General features: G+C 38.3%; 1 long non-coding RNA gene across 1 annotated transcript; it reads right to left on the bottom strand.

The window, feature by feature from the left end:
- Positions 1–2,462: 2,462 nt before the first annotated feature.
- On the bottom strand, positions 2,463–18,258 carry LOC141729248 (uncharacterized). Its single transcript, XR_012580632.1, has 3 exons — positions 18,168–18,258; positions 7,912–8,042; positions 2,463–2,931 (listed from the first exon to the last, which is right to left on the bottom strand). It is a non-coding gene; the product is annotated as an uncharacterized LOC141729248 (long non-coding RNA).
- Between the last annotated feature and the right edge of the window lie 488 nt (positions 18,259–18,746).

Raw genomic sequence — 18,746 nt, 5'->3', positions numbered from 1 at the left:
CATTTTAAAACCAACATATACATTTTCAGTGTAACATTTTACCTCTGCTGTATATTCCTTTGGGTTGGCATAAAAATGCCTTAGACAAGTTATCATTCTGTGCCCAGTTATATTGGATTTTTCTGTGGGAGGCCATTGAAGTGATTGAGTAGTAATAGAAATGGATATCTCCATTAAAGAATAAGTAACCATGCAATTGTGCTGCCAGACCAAACAGTGCTCTTGTGGGCCTGATCCTTTATTAAAACAAAATGGGGCAAAAGGATCCTGGCCTAGTCTTACTGAGTATACTGTGAGTATACCTGCTCCTACCTAAGCCTGTGCTTTTGCTGATTACATAAAGTGTGGTTGGTACTCAACAAACACAATGAGAAAAGGGACCATACCCCAAAAGAACTTGCTATTTGAAACCGTAGCACACCAAAATATAAGCAATACATTATGCAAAAGTATCAATAAGAAATGCCTTTGATTTATTAGCATGATTGTGGAAATTGCAGGACTCACACTTGTTTCTGCTACAAAGAGGCCTCCTCTAGTTTGAATGCATCGCTCCTTTCTCTGCTGGTCTGCCAAGAGCTTCAGCATGAACATGAAGGGGAAAAGGCTCACTACAGGATTTCAACAATTTATTTCATTTTAGGAGCTTATTTTTGTCCATTAATCCCAGGTCTCTTTCAAGGGAAGACATCAAATTGTGCCAAGATATTGCATGAGTTGTGGTTTTGCCAGCTCTTAGATGAGGAAGGAAAACATGACAATTTATTGCTTTTGGGAGACTGACACACAAACTTTTTCTGTAAACTTGTTCTCTTCCTTAGCTATCCAGTCAGTTTTAATAGCTTTAAGTTATTAGTCATTGCCTTAACTATTGGGATCAACAATATCATTAAACATAGCTTTACATACTGCTAATGTGAAAAATTGACATTGAAGATAAAATTGATGTGCAAGAAATGTAAGCTTTTTATATAATGGGGTGGGGGGAAGTTTTTTAGCTGGAAACCATGTTTTCTAATGTTGTTGGATATCTGAGTAGTTTTTGTGGAAGACTGTGTTTATCATAAAAAACTCCAAGATGTTCTAGGCAATCCATGTGAGAAAACAAAGAAGTCCAGGCCATGAAGTAAATGAAATCTTATTATTCCTTATTAGAAGAAAAAAAGCAGGCCAGGTACAATTCAAAAAAGAGTCTTGATTGAATATACTTAAGCCATATTCACTGATGGAATATATGTAAGGCTTTTTCACATAACTGAGGGTTGCAAGCATCAAAACAAGCAACTGGGTATGTGAACCACCAAAAAAACAGAGGACCTAATTGATCTGCTAATGTACAAATGATTTTGAAGAGAATAACTGGACCTGTGTACCTCTGGAAGGAGGCTGGAAAACCTGCAGAGCTATGCAGCTATACATGCATATAAAACATGGGCATGGAAATTCAGATCTGTATTCAAACTTGACAAAACTGATAAATAATAGATTCTGTTAACTGAACCTAGGCTAGAGAAATAACCACCCTCATTACACACTCCTGAATTGAAGTTCTCCTTGCAAATCACAAAGTCTTGGCCCTGTCTGACTTTTCCTTGCCATGGGAGTTGATACTTCCACATATCACCTTTAATTCTTTCTGTCGGTATTCAGTGTCATGGACTGTACTTCTTTATATTCATGTCAAAGAGGGACTAAAGGAAAAAATGGGGAAAACTTTGGTATCAGCTTTCATTGTCCTACTTGAAATACTAGCTCAGATAAACAAGAATAACAAAAATATTCACACCAGGTGTGCAAAAACTGAAACCTCCAAACTTTTTTTTTGCTTTATTTCTTTTAGTTCTGATGCGGCAGCAAGCTCTGTGTTCTAGCCATTTTTTAACTTACTTCCATTTCACAAATGGCTGTTCTCTGTTCTACTGTACGTGAGATTTTTCTCAGCGATGTGTTTCATTTCTGTGCCCTAAACCTTCTCCAATGACATTTCTAGAGCGTGTTGTTTCTTTCCAGACTTTTTTAAGAGACTGCCAGAGATAAGTCTTTGCTCTTGAGGGACAAGACTTGGGAAAAGCTGGCCCATCTGAGGTGTTTGGTAAACCACAAGAGATCCCTGTTGCCCTGTTCCCCTCCCCAGAATTTGTCACTGCCCCATCTCACCAGCCCTGCCTGCTCCATGTCCCGTGCTGTGTCCCTCCTGTCCCTCTTCTGTGCCCCACAGAAGAGTCTGCATCACCAGTTTACAGCTGATACCAGGTTTTGCTATCTAAACCTGAGATTACCATCAGAATAATCCTGCCTCAGGTAAAGGATGCCCAGACAGCCTGACAACCTGGTTAAGAGATCCTGACCATCCACCAGAAGCATCGCCACTCTGTGTGGCAAGCAGTGATGTTTCTGTACAGCATGTCATGATACTCAGTGGTGAGTGTCATGTTGGCTAGTACCAGCAGATTTTGGACATGGAATGCCACAATGACCTAGTCAACAGGAGTTCAGGTTTTGGATGTGAGGTAATGTGCTGCCTATTGTCCTTTTCATGCAGCAGAAGAGACATTAGGTATGGTTTGATTAGACTTGACTTTCATTAAATTGTCCAGGAAAAGTGTATCCACCTTACAGAGTGAAAAACCCTTTCTCTCCTTAGTCATTCACAGAGCCAGCATGGACCCAAAATCATTGCTGGGACCTTTGGCCTCCCTTGGTAATGGGATGAAGACAGCTGATAAAAAGGAACGTAATTTCCCCCAAGAAACTAAACATTTTACCAAGTGCCTCTTTTCTTTAACGTCTCCAGTGATTTTTCCTGTGTTCATTTCCATCTCTGGATTATTAAAGAACCACGCCTTCTACAGATGGGTAGCTGCATTGAACTCCTTCAAAATGATGAGAATTTTGGTCCTCACCTCTTGACCTGTCCACTATGTCCTTCACCTGATGGGAGGAAGGAAAAAAAATTAAAGACATGGATCCACTTTGCTCCTGCTGGTGAGACAAAGTGCTTTGGAAGACAAACTGCAAGAGTATGTTGCTTTTTTCAGGCCTTTGAAGAATAATGGAGATTTTGAAGCTGAATGGGTTTAAGGAATACTTAATGATGGAATACAATTTGCTAAAGGGAGAAGCCAACCTAAATGTAGTTGGTTTTCAAATGACACTTGTTATTACATAGATAAACAAAGCATAAATTTGGTTAGACCTTCCATAAAGAAAAAAAATAAAATAATGACCACTTGTAAACTGGTAGTTCACACATTTTTGGTCTCTTTTTCATGAATTGATAACATGACATGCTTATGGAAATAGTGAAATAAAGGGCAGGATTATTAGGAGTACAAAAAAGATCAGCATTTATTGCAGCAGATTTACAGCTAATTTTTGTAGTACTACTGACACATCCTATCAAATTTATAGGTTTTCAAATATTATATTACTAGATTTTTGAATCTTATTAGTGGGTTTGCATGCATTGTATTATTAAATTTGTTGTTTTCTAATATGATATGAGAAATTGTTATGATATCAATCTTTCCAATAATATCTGCAATTTTATATCCTTATATCATGCTCCTGTTGTATCACAATCAGTAATAAGATATATGTATTATTTTTAGTATTGATTTTTCACTGCAAAAGTATCAGATTCCTATAGTATTTATTCATTTTAATTGCCCCTAAGACTGCACTAAGTTAGTAGGGTGTTTATTTTGAAATGCAGAGGGAAGGGGAGGAATATTTTATCAATTTACAGAGAGCTTATAAGACTGGAAATTCTGGAGTCATCACAACAGCTTAGGGCAAAATCCTACTGTTACGCAATATGGTTGTTGGGGAGGGGGGAGTGGAGGGGAGCTGGCAGCAGAACCAGTCCACTTGTGCAGAGCTGGGTAGAACAAGGCAGCTGGGGAGAGAAAATGTTCAGGGAAGGTACCCTGGGGTAGCCTGGTGCTCTGCATGCTGCCCAGTGCCCAACAGGCTGTGACTGCTGTTGGTCTCAGAGGTGCTGGGTGGAAGAGCAGCAGGTCCCAAAGCAGGCTGTGGGTGGAAGGAGGGCCCTGCTCCATTCCTGTCCTGTGTCCCAGCACCCAGATGTATATAAAGCTATGGATTACTAATGAGAACAGCTAAAGACAACATCTTCTGACACTTCTGTGTATTTGTTTAGTGCAAATATCCATGGATGAAGATAAATCAATATTTTAGAAGTGAGTTTATATTGATCAATTGTGTTGGGTCTGGATGCTATTAGCATGTTGAGGGGTTGCTCTCAGTCTAGAGGTGTGGTCTAATTTTTGGAGGTTTTGTTTTGCTCCAAGGTCGCCCCAACAGGAAAACACAGACCAGTTGCTTGTGTGTCAGTGAACCTCGTGGGTGAGTATGTGTTTTAAGGTGGTTGCTGGTTTTGAAGTTCCACAGGGTCTTCTCGTCTTATGGGTTTATCCCTGCTTTTGTACAGGGAGATCAATTTCACCGATTACCTGTAAGAGATGGTTAAGACCTCGTTTAGCCATTCATACTAGTCTCGATTTATGGGACAAGTGATTGCGCTGCCTTTGCATGGTTTGGATACCGCTGCCAGCCATTGAATGTGAGTCACCAGGCAGGCATCACCTTCAACACTTGTTTTAGGTTTGCTGAAGGCTATGTTTATAGGTGGTCCTTAAAACACATTCAACTGACTATGCATTTCCTCAAGAGATACTATTTATTCTTATAGAAATTTTCTAACTTTCACTTATTTATATTTTTGATGATCTCATGACACAGTTGTAGAGGGTTGGATGCCAGACACCCACCAAAGCCTCTCTATCATTCCCCTCTGCCGCTGGACAGGGGAGACAAAATATAAGTATTCATGAGTTGAGATGAGGAGAGAGATCACTTACCAAATATTGTCACGGGGAAAATAGACTTAAATTAGAGATATTAATTTAATTTATTACAAACAAAATCAAACAGGATAATGAAAAATAAAGTAGAGCCTTAAAAACACCTTCTCCCCACCCCTCCCTCCTTCCCTGCTCTACCTCCTCCCCAGCCCAGGGAATGGGGGTTGGGGTCAGTTTATCAACATTGCCTCTGCTGCTGCCCAGGGAGAGGAGTCCTTCCCCTGCTCCAACATGGGGTCTCTCCCATGGGACACAGTTCTCCAAAAACTGCTGCAATATGGATCACTCTTCAGTAGGATGCAGTCCTTCAGGCACAGGCTGCTCCAGTGTGAGCCCTCACACGGTTGGAAATCCTACCAGGAAACCTGGTCCGGTGGGCTCCTATCTCCACAAGTCTGCAGGTCTGGGTCAGGAGCCTAATCCACCCAGAAATTCATCTTTTTAAATTACTAAATAATTTCAAACAGTTTCAAAATTTAATAGAAACAATATGATGTGGCTCTTGATGTTGGCTTCTACAATTAGTGTGTTATTAATTAAACTCTCAACTAATATAATAACTTGAATGTTGGAACCTCTCTCTGTATTTAAAATACATGCAGACTCTGGCTCCAATAATAAATAGACCATAATTCTAAAGGCTTAAAACTGAAAATTAAATTATTCAGAAACAAATTGTTAAACTTAGGCTATATTCCTAAGAAATTATCTCTGCACATCTTAATTTTATTGCATACGCTATATCCAATCATCCTTTTTCACCAGCAGATTTTTTTGCAGAGTTCACATGCATCTCTCTATTAACACATGTGCATACACACACACATGTGCTTGCACACCCTTACAGTTAAATATAATTTCCTGAGCAATGATATCTGCACATATCTAAGCAGGGACAAGTTGGTCTGACATAGAATTATGTCCTTTTTGACAAGCTGCTCCACAGAACTCTGATTAGCCGCGTGACACTGCAGGGGAGCTCCAATGCTTCTGCTTTCATCGAATCACTTGTAAATTTTCTAAAGTCCCAATGGACTTTGCAGAAGGTTCATGGTTTGGCAACAAGAGATGTTTTTGTAACTCTCAAAAATCAGGTGGTTGTTCTCTTGTATGAATCAGCAGTTACTATGGGAGACACTGCTCCTTTATCCACGTCCAGTAAAATCAATTTATGAAAGTGTTTTGCCATGCTTACCCTTTACTAATGACCAGATTAAACATCTGTTATGATCAGTGGAGGGGTTCCCAGGGACTGAAATAATTTTGGGTTTAAGAGCTCTGTTTAAAGACTTTGCATTGTAAAGTCATTTATCAGGGATCTGGAATCTCTGAATTAAAAGTGACCAAAGAGATTGGGGCTGTCCAGAAACAAGTGATACTGGATTATAAACTTGGCAGACTTTTTTGAGAACATTTGTTCAATCAGCTATAAAGTTATGCCAACCAGATCTATATAGAAAAATTTAATACAGAACATTTTTTTAGAAAAAGAGGTTTCAAGGCAAGTGACTTTTTTTTCCCCTCAAAGTGACATGAACATGATTAGGTTTCCTGTAAAATGAGAAAATGCTTAAATAAATTATTTTTAGACTTTAAGGCAGATGCTACTTAATACTGATTGAAACATTCTGCATCATCCCAAATTACAACTTTGCATTTTGTTACAAAAACAATGAACAAATGAAAAGCAATAGAACATTTTAACCAATGCCACATTATAATCTGTCAGCAGATTATGCATGACTATTTTTGGCATGTGTTGATATAATATAAGAAACTACAAAATTAAAAAATTATCTTTTAAAAAAAACCAAAACCCCAAAAGTTTCCAAACAAAACCAGTTATTTAAAAAGTAATTTTTCAAATTTTATTTTTAAGAATAGGAAAAAGAAATTAAATATTGTTATTTTCCCAAAGGTCAGAAATTTATCATTTTGACCAGATTAGATATTTTAATTTTGGAATTTATCTAGCTGAATATTTTAATGCTTGATATTTGAAGATACCAGAGAGGAGTTATGAATAAGGCTACCTCAATCTACTGTTGGTGGTTTATGATTGCGTCTTCAGGGAAAAAAAAAAAAAAGGAAAAATGGGGAAAAAAAGGGAAAAAGAAAAAATACTAACTTACAGCATATTTTAGAAGTAAGGAAATTTAACAACAGTCCCTCACTTGAAGGGAGAGCATAAACTAACAGCAAATCTTTATCAAGGTAAGGAACAAGTCTACTGCTATGAGCTGAAGTGCTGAAACCACTGAGGGGGAGTATGTTAGCATCTGTGGATATTATTTTTGTGTCTCCACCATCAAAAAGATATCTGCTTAACTGGGTTGCCAACACAAAGCCAAGCAGCCATAAGCCAGCTGTACACAGCTGCATGCATTCCTCCTGCAGAGCCATCTGCAGATTTTGCCACAAATCCTGTGTTGGCTCCAAAGGTTTTGGTGCCCTTGGGGAACTGGGGAATTTCTGTGCCTCCAAGCACAAGTTTACTTATTCAGGCACAAAACACTGTTCTGTCAGCAAAATATTTCTGCCTTCCATGGCATCCTGTCTTACAAACATTAATTGATTTTCTTCAGCACCTTAGAGGTGCTGTTTTGTCGGGTTTTTTTTTCATTGAAAATCCCAAGCAATTTAGGAGTATGCATAACTTCTATTCTCTCATTTGGCACCTTCCCAATGCTGCTTATATTTTGGAGAATGTATGTTGTCAGATACAAGAGTTCTGGGTCAAAAGCTTTCCACTTCTCACTCACTTGGAAACAAGAGCCTGAGGGTCTTACCCATTTATGCTGTTTTTATCATTTTGGATAGAGTTTTCAAAAGTGTCCTCCCTCCAATTTTTTTGCAGGAAATGCTAATGTGGCTCTTCAAACATAATAGTTCTGTCACCTAGGATGACAAATCTTCACCCACCATGAGACATGTTGATAACAATAACAACACCTCTTTAACTACATCATGAATGTCCTGTAAATTTGCCATGAACTTGACATGTAAGATGGAAGAATCCACTCACCTGCTTTTTGCAATAAGAGCAATGGCTATGAATTTAATCCTCTGATCTTGGAAAGGAAGTGTAGGAAGGACTTCCAAAGATCAGATAGCCTTTCCTCATGTCTCCAGGCAGGATCAATACCTCTAGATCATCTCATGGATAAAACAGAGATAGGATTATTAACTTCCATTATTCTTAAACATCTTAAAGGACTTTTTGTGAACTGCACTGTAGGCAGGCAAACCTACTAAGAATTAGTATAGTTCTCAGTCTCAAAAAAATGTTATAAATTGGATGTAATATTTTTCCATGTTTGTACACAAGAAGTTTTACACTAAGAATAACAAAAAATTTAAGGAGTTTTTTCTCCACACATAGATAAATTTCACAATTTTTCATTCTAAGCATTTATAGAGATTAAGCGGTTTTGAGTGCATAGCCTACAAATACTTTTCTGAAGTACATTTAAAAATATTCATAATGATTAGGGAATAAATAGATGTATTACTAACATTCATTGGTCCCTGGATCAACAGCTCACGAGGGAAAAGAGCAGAGAAACATGAAAGCTTATTCAAGAAAGTTGCAGGGGGAGAGGAAAAAAACCTTAATGAATATCTAGTGCAGTTGAAGATGTTACAAGGATAAAAATCACCTAATTAAAAGATAATCTCTCTTACTTTGTAGTATTGGAGCAATAAATGACTGCAGAGATTGAGTAATCAACAAAGCTAAAATGGTTTCTTTAAACAATCTTCAAACTTGTTTATCATGCTTGTGACAACACAGGGAAGATTACTCCAAACTCTCTGGTGATGTAAATAAAAACAACTCCATTGATGTTGTTAGGAATGGCAGCCTGTATGTTAGTACATATCTTAACCTAGTTTTCTTTACTCCCTTGTGAGGGAACTTACTTATTTTGCAATGCCATTTTGGTGATTGCGAGCTGGATATTCAAGAGCCTCGTGGAGGAGGAGCTGAAGTGGTGCAGTTATCAGCTACTCAATGAAATTCCAGCCCCACAACTCCACAGAGAATCTTCAGAGACCAGATTCCTCACATCAGATGCACAGGATTCATTGGTCTGTTTGTGAAGGAATGGAGTTCATACCCGAGTGCTTACAGAGACACTTCTAAATTAATAGCAGAGGCTTGATATTCCAGCAAGGAGTATTCACACATTCAATTAAAATTCCAAATATCTATGAAAATTTGAAAAGCATTTATGTCTTTATTTTAAGAAATGTCTTCAAGGAATTCAGAAATTAAAATACTGACCTCTGCCTTCCTGAGTCAAATGGTTGTTACATGCTGGTGGGAAATAATGGTATTATACAGAAAATACCTTTTGTTCAGTGGTAAAAAAGCCCAGAAATCAGTGGATTTCCATATTTCTTTTCTTAATTGAGGTGGGCGTATACTAAAACATTAAATATCCCTTCAACCAGCTCTCTGAATTCCAAGTTTGCAGGTTCAGTCGTCCTCTAGTTACCATAGAATTCAGCGCTGCATATTTTTCCCTTTATTTTCCTAACTAATCTAGACTTCTTTGCTCATCAAGGGCTTGAAATCACTTAATTATACTGTGTTTTACTCTGGCTGTAGTCTTATTGACATTTTACCTGGCATATGTAGTGCTGCCATATTTGTCCTATAGATGATTAGAGATTATTCTATCAGATTGTCATATCCTGTTTTTAAAAAGGGTCATTTTTTAAATCATCTACACTATACAAAGAGATAGTCTTTTATTTAAATGCTAAAAAATTGACATTGTTTAAACAAACAAAAAACTGTTGATATAAAAAGTTCATAAAGATGAAAGTTCAGAGACTGAAACTCTGTTTGTGAGCCAGAGAGTGGGAAGGCAAAACTCGTATTCTGTCTCCTGCTCAGTGTGTATTTACTTTAAACCTAACTTCAAGGTAGAAACTAAAGTCTCCTGGAAAGAGTAAAGAAAATATCTCTGTGTACTGCTTTCAAATTAGGTTTCCTTTAAGCAGGCACTGCTACAGGTGCCAACAGTGTGTGTAACTCATGTTGAATAAGGTCTGTGTGAGCCTTAGCTGCGATCAGCAAATTCATTTAAGCACTCAGGTTAATATTAAGCTCAGTCATTAGCAGAGGAAAATGCACTCCCAGAGACTCATTTCTTTGAACAAATGAGTTATGCAAGTAAATAGCATTTCAGCTATTTATATTATTCTATAAATGGCATCTTGGCTTCACCTTTTGCATGGAATTGGGAGTACAGAAGGAAAGATTTACCACTGTGTTTTATATTAATTGAACACTTTCTGGTAATTATAGACATCAGGATGTTCCCATGGAAACAATGGAAGAATCAATATGTTGGAATATGCAGTAATAGGGATGTAGAACCATAAATATGGCAAAAATCAAAACCAAATTCCCTACTTGGTGTTTCTTTAGTCCAAGTATGGTCTTAAACTTTGTTTGGAGTATTATTTTCATCTGAAATATCTCAGGCTTAACGAGAAGACAATGTGTTGGAGATAAGCACTATGAAAACAGCAAGTTATGCCTTTAAGTTACTTTTCAGTTACAGTTTGGATTTACCAATCAATGCAAATAATTCCTTTGAGGTTCCTAGCACTCATGCTGACTTCTTAAAACGCATTCCAAAGTCTAAGCACTCTCACAGTTAAAAAAATTTACTAGCGTGCATTATTCAACAAATGTTCTAGCATGATATTCTTAAACTTCACCTCAAAGAAGCAAGAAGGAAAAAATGAGAGATGTCACAAAATTCCTGTTGCTTACACTTGCAGGTGACAAAGGGAACCAGAATTCATGGAATTCTTGTGGAATAAAGTGAGAAAGCAGTGACCACAACACTGAGATTTCCCAACAGAAATCATTCCAAGAAACTTAAAGCCCTCCCACCAGACTTAAAGATTTTTTTGTTATTTTTTGGTGGAGGTTCCTATTTATGAGGAAGTTGAAACACCTGATACAACTTATGAATTTTTTTTTGTTTAAGTTTCCTCAGGAATTAAGAAAATATTAGGCAAGCACAGAGCTTTTTGGGGTTTTTTTTTAACTTAGTGGAGCAGTAACCTGCTCACTGTATTTAGATAATCTGAATATATAAAAGAAAAGCCTGAGACAGGAAACTGAGGCACAACCAAACTCTAGGAAAAAAACTTGAGTTAAACCATATGCTTTCCTTACAGTTAAACTTCAGTGCAAAAGGGAAGTTCCCATTTATAAACACATGGCTTTTAAGCAAGTAAAGAATGGGATAGCATGTGCACCAAACAGCAATTTAATTAAAAGGATACTCTTTAGCATTTTAAAATACAGAAGCAAACTTTTGAAGGGGTACAACTGCCAAAACAAACAAATGAAAGGAACCATAAACCTGGCAGTGAATCAATGAATTATTTCCTGCAAAAATGTGATAATTCTTTTGTTGTGTGCAGTGTTATCTTTATGTATCAACAACAGTGAATGCTATTACAGATGCAAAAGCTAGACATGGTGGGCTGTCTATGGGAATATGATCAGATCACAAGGTTGAAGCCAATCCATACTTATGACAGTTAGTTAAATAATCTTGTGGGAGCTTATTCTTTTAAATTAGCTTTTGACCACAGTCAGATGAAGACCAAAGTTTGCCTTGGAAATTGTGAAATCTGCAAAGCATATGACAGAGAGGCCCAGAAGAATAATTCAGGTATATCTGGCCTTGTGGCCAATGTACTTTGTGGCCACTTGACCAAATGGCCCTGGACATAATCATGTCCCTGTTGGATTCCGTTTCAATATTCCTACTGAGGATAAAAGAGTTATGATTTCACCCTACTTGTGAATATTAGCCTTCTGAAAATAAATAGCTTTCTGCATAAGTTTTATGTTTGTTTTTGTTTGAAGGAAGCACTATTATTTTTGAATAGCATTAACAAACACAAGGGCAGTAAGTTTCAGTAGTTTGAAAACTTTGACTCTTGCTACATATTTTATTTAGAAATACAAACTCCTGCAGACCTTTCCAACAAGTCCTCTAATCCCTCTGCTCCCTCCACTGGCTTCCCACAGAACTCTGCATTCGTCTGAAGGTCTTTATTCACAAAGCCTTGGATCATATTATTAAAAGATCAGTGAAATAGCAGTCCCCGGACTGCCCTTGGCAACTTCATGCCCCTGGCTGATTGGGTTTCTCCATGAGGAAAATGTGCAGTTGTCATTTGTATAGAGAAGGAAACTTCATAAAAAACTAGTGCAAAGAGAGCCAAACGAGCCTCAGTTCTCCATCTTCTCTTCCTCATTAACTTCACCTTTTGTAATGCATGTGCACACACACACATCCACAGAAATCTTTTTGTGGATTGAAGTTTAGCAAATATAAAACATTGCACTCAACTTTAGAAACTCATGTGTCCAGAAGAAGTGGTACATGCTACAGTATTTTCCTTTTACACACTCTTGTAAAACACACAGTGAGTATGATGAAAGTTGGTATAAATATGACATGAGAGCATGAACAGAGGAAAGTAAAGAAACACCAGGTGAAAAGAGATCGGTCAGCTTGTCTGTCCTTCTGCTCCAGTGGAAAGTCCAAATAAAGATGAACAAGTATTTTTACAGTAGGCCCAATCCTGACCACAGTGAAGTAAAAATTTCCAACTCAGCATCCTTCGTAAAGGAAACATCTTGGACGCCCTTAGTCTTCCAATATTGTGTACAACAGCCAGTAATCAAGCATATTCTGTTTGCTGTTGAGAAGAGGTTTTAGCAGACAACTCCACACAGAAAAGGTTCAGCTTTGTGGATAAAACCATGTTTACTGTACCAAACAGTAGGGTCAGACCCTGGTCAAAAAGACCCACACAAAATGAGCATCTAAAGTGTTGACCAGCGTAAATATTCTACTTTGTCTCAATAGAAACTAGCAGCGCTGTGAGCTTCAGGGGCCACTGGTTCTAATTGAGCTTGTCTCAATAGTTTCCTCCTCCTTGTCAGCAGCTGGACAAAAGCAAAATTAATGCCTAAATCCATCTGTATTAGTTCAGCATTGGGAAGGGCAGTTTCCATGAAGCCATGGGATAGACCTTTGGGAGTAGTCAGGATGCTATAACAGACAGTGTGCTGAAGGCAAGACACAGAGACCTGGGGTCAGAAAAGGAGTTGGTTTTGTGGCTACAGGCCTGAATGAAGTCATGTCTTAGCTGGAGAGCTTATGTGCAGCCTTGCTGTTTTCGCCATCTCCACTTAAAGTGAAGAGAATTGGTATACTTACTGTGATCTAATAACTAATGGTTAAGTCTTCACCCTTGGTCCATGCTTATATGGCCCAAATCTCATGTAGATTTTTACATATGCTTGATTTGGTATGTTTAAAACACCTCATTTAATTCAAGGGTTTGGTTGGCAGTGCATCTGTGTGTCTGCAAGGACTTGGTGCAGCGCGTTCTCAGGACAGGAGCTGTCCCTCCCACCGTGCTTGGACAGCACCTAGCCCAGGGAGTCATGCCATTACAGTGGAATTAAAGCAATGATGTGCAAGACCAGGAATTGCTCTGAGTTTGCCTTCCAGTAAGAAACTGACCCCATCTCAAGTTCCCAGCATTATCATAGAGCAATGGAATGGGATTATTGTTTCCTCTAATTTGAAAATTGATGGTAAGACCCAAATGCCCCTACTCAAACTCATTTGGATAGGTACTGCATAGCAAAGAATAATTTTCATTTCTTCTCCAAAGAATTAATCATCACTGTTGGTGGCATAGGCACTAACCACTACCATCAGCTGAAAAGTTTATTATGGATTGCTTCTTGAAATAAAACATAACTTTTATTGGAAGTTTAAAGATAAATAAAAACAGCTGGAGGGAAAATACTATTAAATACTCTGATGAGCCCCATGATGTTTCACTTAAATAAAAAATTCCTCTTGCCTCATTTTAAGGGCTCTTGTCTGCTGTGTTAAAGTTAGCATTTCTTTCATGTGGGACAAGTGAAGTTGAGAAGGGAATTTACTTAAAACTCTGTCTGAAATTGCAGCTTACAGGAGCTTATGGTCAGTGCAGTTCCAGGAATCCTTCAGTCTCTCTGTAATGGATGGTCCTTCAACTTTTGCTTCTTCTATTACTTTTATGTAGCTTTCTAATTGGACATTTTAGCTGTTTGCTTTCTGTAGACAGACAGAAAGCCAAATATTCATAGTCCTCTCATCTTTGAAAGTGACACTGCTCCACTGTGAGGACTGGGTTTAAATTATTAACAGAAGATAAGCTCACAAACTCAAATAAAGGTTGACTGAGACCAGCACTGGGATAAGAGCACAAGAAACAGCTCATGCCAGAATACCCCACATTTTCTGCACCCTGCAATGGGGTCACATTTCTGTCTGCAAGAACAGCTACTTGGACTTGAGGAATCACCCAGAGAGACCAGAAACAAAGAAACTCAAATGAAGCTTTTTGGCAGAAATACACAAATGGGGAGAGGATTTACAGGATACAGATCCCATCTCATCATGTAATGCATCCAGTGTTACAAAAGGCTCAGTTTTCCTGTTTCTTGAAGGTACCCTGAAGACCAATCTTGCCTTTTTATGCAGAGAGCAAGCCCAAGAGATCAGCTTCTGGCATGGCCAAAGTGCACAGGCTGGAGCATCTGTGACCCTGCAGGCTGAATCAACAGCTGTGTCCAAACTGGTGGGGCTCAGCAGAGGGTGGGATGCAGAGCAGGCCACACTTACAGCTCACTTGATGTGTCCCTCCAGGAAATATTTAAACCACCTCTCAGGAAGGGCAATTATACCTCACAGTGAAATGTACTAGAAGCCCAAAGGATAATGAAGTTGTGCATCTCCTCACTTCCCACTCAAGGGAAAAACCTCACCCTGAGCCTTGGAGGATGTTCAAATTTCAGAAGCTGCCCTGAATCTTGGAGTAATTAATAGCTTCAACTGGAAGAAAGTTTTTTTTGATCTCAGAACATTGCCTCTATGCATTTCCTCTATAAAGACAAAATTGAACTTAGTTTGTTAAAACCAGCATAGATTTTTTTCATCTTTCTTTGGATGATGGTGTGTTTAAAAGAACTCAGGTAAATTTCATGCCCGTATGGAATATTTACTGCTTTACAAAGGAGACTGATTACACTTGTCAATAAGAAGCTAAGACTCCTTCAGGCTGTCTGCAATTCCCAGGTGGGTGGGTAACTGAAGCTTTCACTGATGTCCTGATGAGTGAAAAGCACAGCCTGGATCCATGTTGTTTAAGAGAGTTCCCAGACTTGGGTTGTCTTCTTCACCAAGTAGCTGTGCTATTATTTCACAGCTCCTTGCTCTCTTTTGGTGTAGGCTGCAGAAACTGGGGGTTACTGAAGCATCTGACCATGCTAGTAGGATTCAGAAATCTGGGTGACAGCTGAGGAATGGGATGGCTGGCTGAAATGCAATTTCCTACCCCAGTCTTTGGGTAGTTTGCTGTGTTTCTCCTATTTCTGTTAGTCTTCTTCTGGGAAGTCCAGCTACATGACCTACCCAAGCAGCATTAACTGCATTTCTTGGGCAGAAATAAGTACAAAGAACAGACCTGACATGTAAAAAAAAAAAAAAAACCAACATAAAAATAAATAAACACCTCTCCTCCACAGAAACCAAAAATTAAAACAAATTTTAAAACTAAAACTAAAAACTAAAATCACTCTTTGCTTTTTTTTTTGTTTTTTTAATAGTCATGACTTTGTCAGTAATTCTGAATTATTTTCTTTATGTTTCCAATTTTGGATATTGAGGATTTACTGGAAAATTTCTATGAACTTTTTTAATCATTACTGTGATACCTTGGTTACTAAAAATAATAAGACATTAATAATTTGATGCTGAATCCTTTCACCAACTTCTGCTACTCAAATTTCACTTTAAGAGGAATTCTAGGTTACCACTTTAGCATTTTTAAAAATAATAAATAAATAAGTGAATAAAACTGAAGATAAACGAATCTGTGATAGAAAAACCATCAAAATAAACACAAATATTTCAGGGCTGGATTTTTCTTGTTTTAATTTATAGCTCCCATTATGCTCCCAAACATTACCGAGTCTTTTCTCCTGAGGATCCTCTGTGTTCAACTTTCAAAAAACATATATTTTCCTTATAAATTTAACATTGCTGTTAAATTTCCTGTGAAGCCAGTGCAAAAATGAAACTTTCAAGTTTTACAAATCTTCACTATTATTTCCCCAAAGCATTAATTTTTACAAATATTTTATTGGATCTTCTATTACACACCTCAATTTCTGGGTTTTTTTAATGCAGTGCCTTGAAGCTCAGATTTTTTTTAAGGGGCTTCTATCCATGAATAATAGCAGCAATTTGAAACATCTTCTGTAGGGATTAAATTTCAAAGCCATTGAAATCATATAGGAAATGCCAATACATTTTGTAGGGAAATGGGGAGGGGGTTACTACAAGGCTGGTAAGGAACTTGAGTGAAATCTCAGTTTATTGTACAGGGTGCATGCTTTCCCCTGAAATTCTAGATTCCAGAAGTCTAATCACTATAATTGTCTTTTTGTACAAGGAGATGAGTTTAACGTTCTGATAAAACTATCACAATATAAAGAGTTATTTAAAAAGCATATTTGCAAGCAGATGTCCATAGGGAAAGGAGCTTGCAAGTTGTTTCTCCTTCTTCTAACTGTGACACCAAAGAACAATAACATTCTCCTCAAAACCCCAAAAGGTTGTCAGGGAAAGAGTAGCGCCAGGGCTCTACCATGAAAAAAAAATTAATAGAGAAAGAAGAAATGTAAAATGCCTTTGACTAGAAATGGAAAATATACTTTTGTTATGCATTGAGAAATACAGTAGTGAGGCTCCTGAAGGACATTGGCTTTACCAGACTTCAGTGAGAGTGAGAAGAGCCTGAATAAAGAGTTCAAGACTGGGCCTTGCTCTCTGAAGGAAGAGAGCAGTACAAATGTGTGTCCCCATTAGATGCACTGCACACAAAGAGAGGAGTAGGGGTTATAAGAGTAGCCTGCTCTCCTCCTCTCTCAGCTGTGGGATCAGAGAGGTCAGAGCCTCCCTGTTTGCTGTGAACAATGCCTTGGAGCAGCAGTCAGGAATCTGTCACTCCAGAGCCACATGCTGCTCTTTGGAAGCAAAATCTTTCCAGCCTCTGGCATCAGAGCACTTGGGAAAGAATTGCAGTGGGGGTGGGAGTGGGTAAGCAGGAAAAAAAGAAAAAAAAAAACCAAAAAAACCAAACTTAAAAAGACATAAAAAGACAGAAAGGGAGAAGAGCAGGCACCATCTTTGGTAGTGATTCATTACATCTCTTCTTTGGTACCATCTTCTATAGAAACTGCAATTCCTCAGAATAGAGCTAATAACCAAGTGGAACTGATCACAAACAACATTTTGTTCCTCTGCCTGAAGTGCACATGTTTTCAATTCACTTGATAGCTGTGATTGATGCCACCAAAGAAACATGCTCAGAATACTGTCCTTAAAATAATAATCACTTGGTAGCAAAATGCATTTTCATAGCTGGTTCTTCAGAACAAGTCGAGTAAATGGTAAATTTCAACACTTTTTTTAACTGTGAATCCCTTAAGGTCACTGAGACACTTTCAGAAGTTGAGAGAAGAGAATGGACAAGAAAAAGGCCAGAGAAAAGGCCAGAGTGAAGTAGCTTTAAGACACCTGAATACCCCTTCAAGCCATTCATTACACTGTAAGAGAGATCCCAGCCAGGTGCTCTTACAAAAGCCCGGTTCTTGCCTTTATTTCTGAGGGTGCATGGCCTTATTCAATGGATTTATGTTGTTTAAAGAAGAGCAGAAATGGCTCCCAAAGAGACTGAACTGTGCACAGACCTTCTTGCTAGTGGCAGCGAGCCAGTCACAGTGCACAGAGAGAGGTGTTATTTACCATATTTGAATCCTGATTTGGTTTCCGGCACTCACTTCTTCCAAAGTTTGGGGGGTGGTCGGGTGCTAATTGTTGGTGCCAGCTGATTTCAAAGAAATTTTAAAAAATGGCTAGACAGACATTTGGCAACAAAGGTCGTTGACTTTCGGCTGCCTTAAAGAATGATGCATCTGCTTTGTTTGACTGCCAATAGATAAGGTGCATATGAAATTCCCCTTGTAAATTAGCAAGATAAAAGTGATTCTTGGCTCCTTGGATTGATCCTTTTTCCAGTGTTTTAATTATGTTGAAGGCACACCCCTATTTTGAAGTTGGTGGAGAGCTGTGCTGCCCAGGGAAAAGCCCCAGGAGTAATTCCTACCTCTTCCTTCCTGGGCGAGAGTCCAGGCTGCTGTCTCCAATCTGCTTCCTGCAGTTTGTCCGTGGAGTATCCAGTAGTCCAAAGGCAGCTGGATTAAGCAGTTTTTGCATGGTTGGAAACACAGGGATTTTTATTCTCATCAGGATTCACTTTTTATCATCCTTTACCCCATGAAGACCACCCTCTGCCCCACATCCTAACAACATGTCAGAACATGTTCTGGTCATAAGACAGCTGAAAGTGTCATTTATTCAACTAATGTGAGGACTGGAATGCGAAAATACAATTCATACTTACTGTACACTGTCAGGAAAGGGAGCATTGCAAAGTACAGTCTGAAGTGGATAGAGATCTATATACAGCATATAAAGCCAAATTTATCTGAAGATGTCCTTAATTTGCCAACACTATTTGGCACACTTGATTCTAAGCTAAGATGACTAGAACTCCCAGTTAAAAAAATGATTTGCAATTGAAATATGATAAAATAGTTTTTTAATGCCAAGGAAAGTGGTCTGCTAACATTATTTATTTCAGGTCTGAAGTTTCTCATGAATGAAAGAAAGAAAGAAAGAGAGA

Source organism: Zonotrichia albicollis, chromosome 6, assembly GCF_047830755.1.
Source record: "Zonotrichia albicollis isolate bZonAlb1 chromosome 6, bZonAlb1.hap1, whole genome shotgun sequence".
Classification (NCBI taxonomy): domain Eukaryota; kingdom Metazoa; phylum Chordata; class Aves; order Passeriformes; family Passerellidae; genus Zonotrichia; species Zonotrichia albicollis.
Note: the sequence above shows the minus strand (reverse complement) of the source record. Positions and strands in the feature narration are given on the sequence as shown.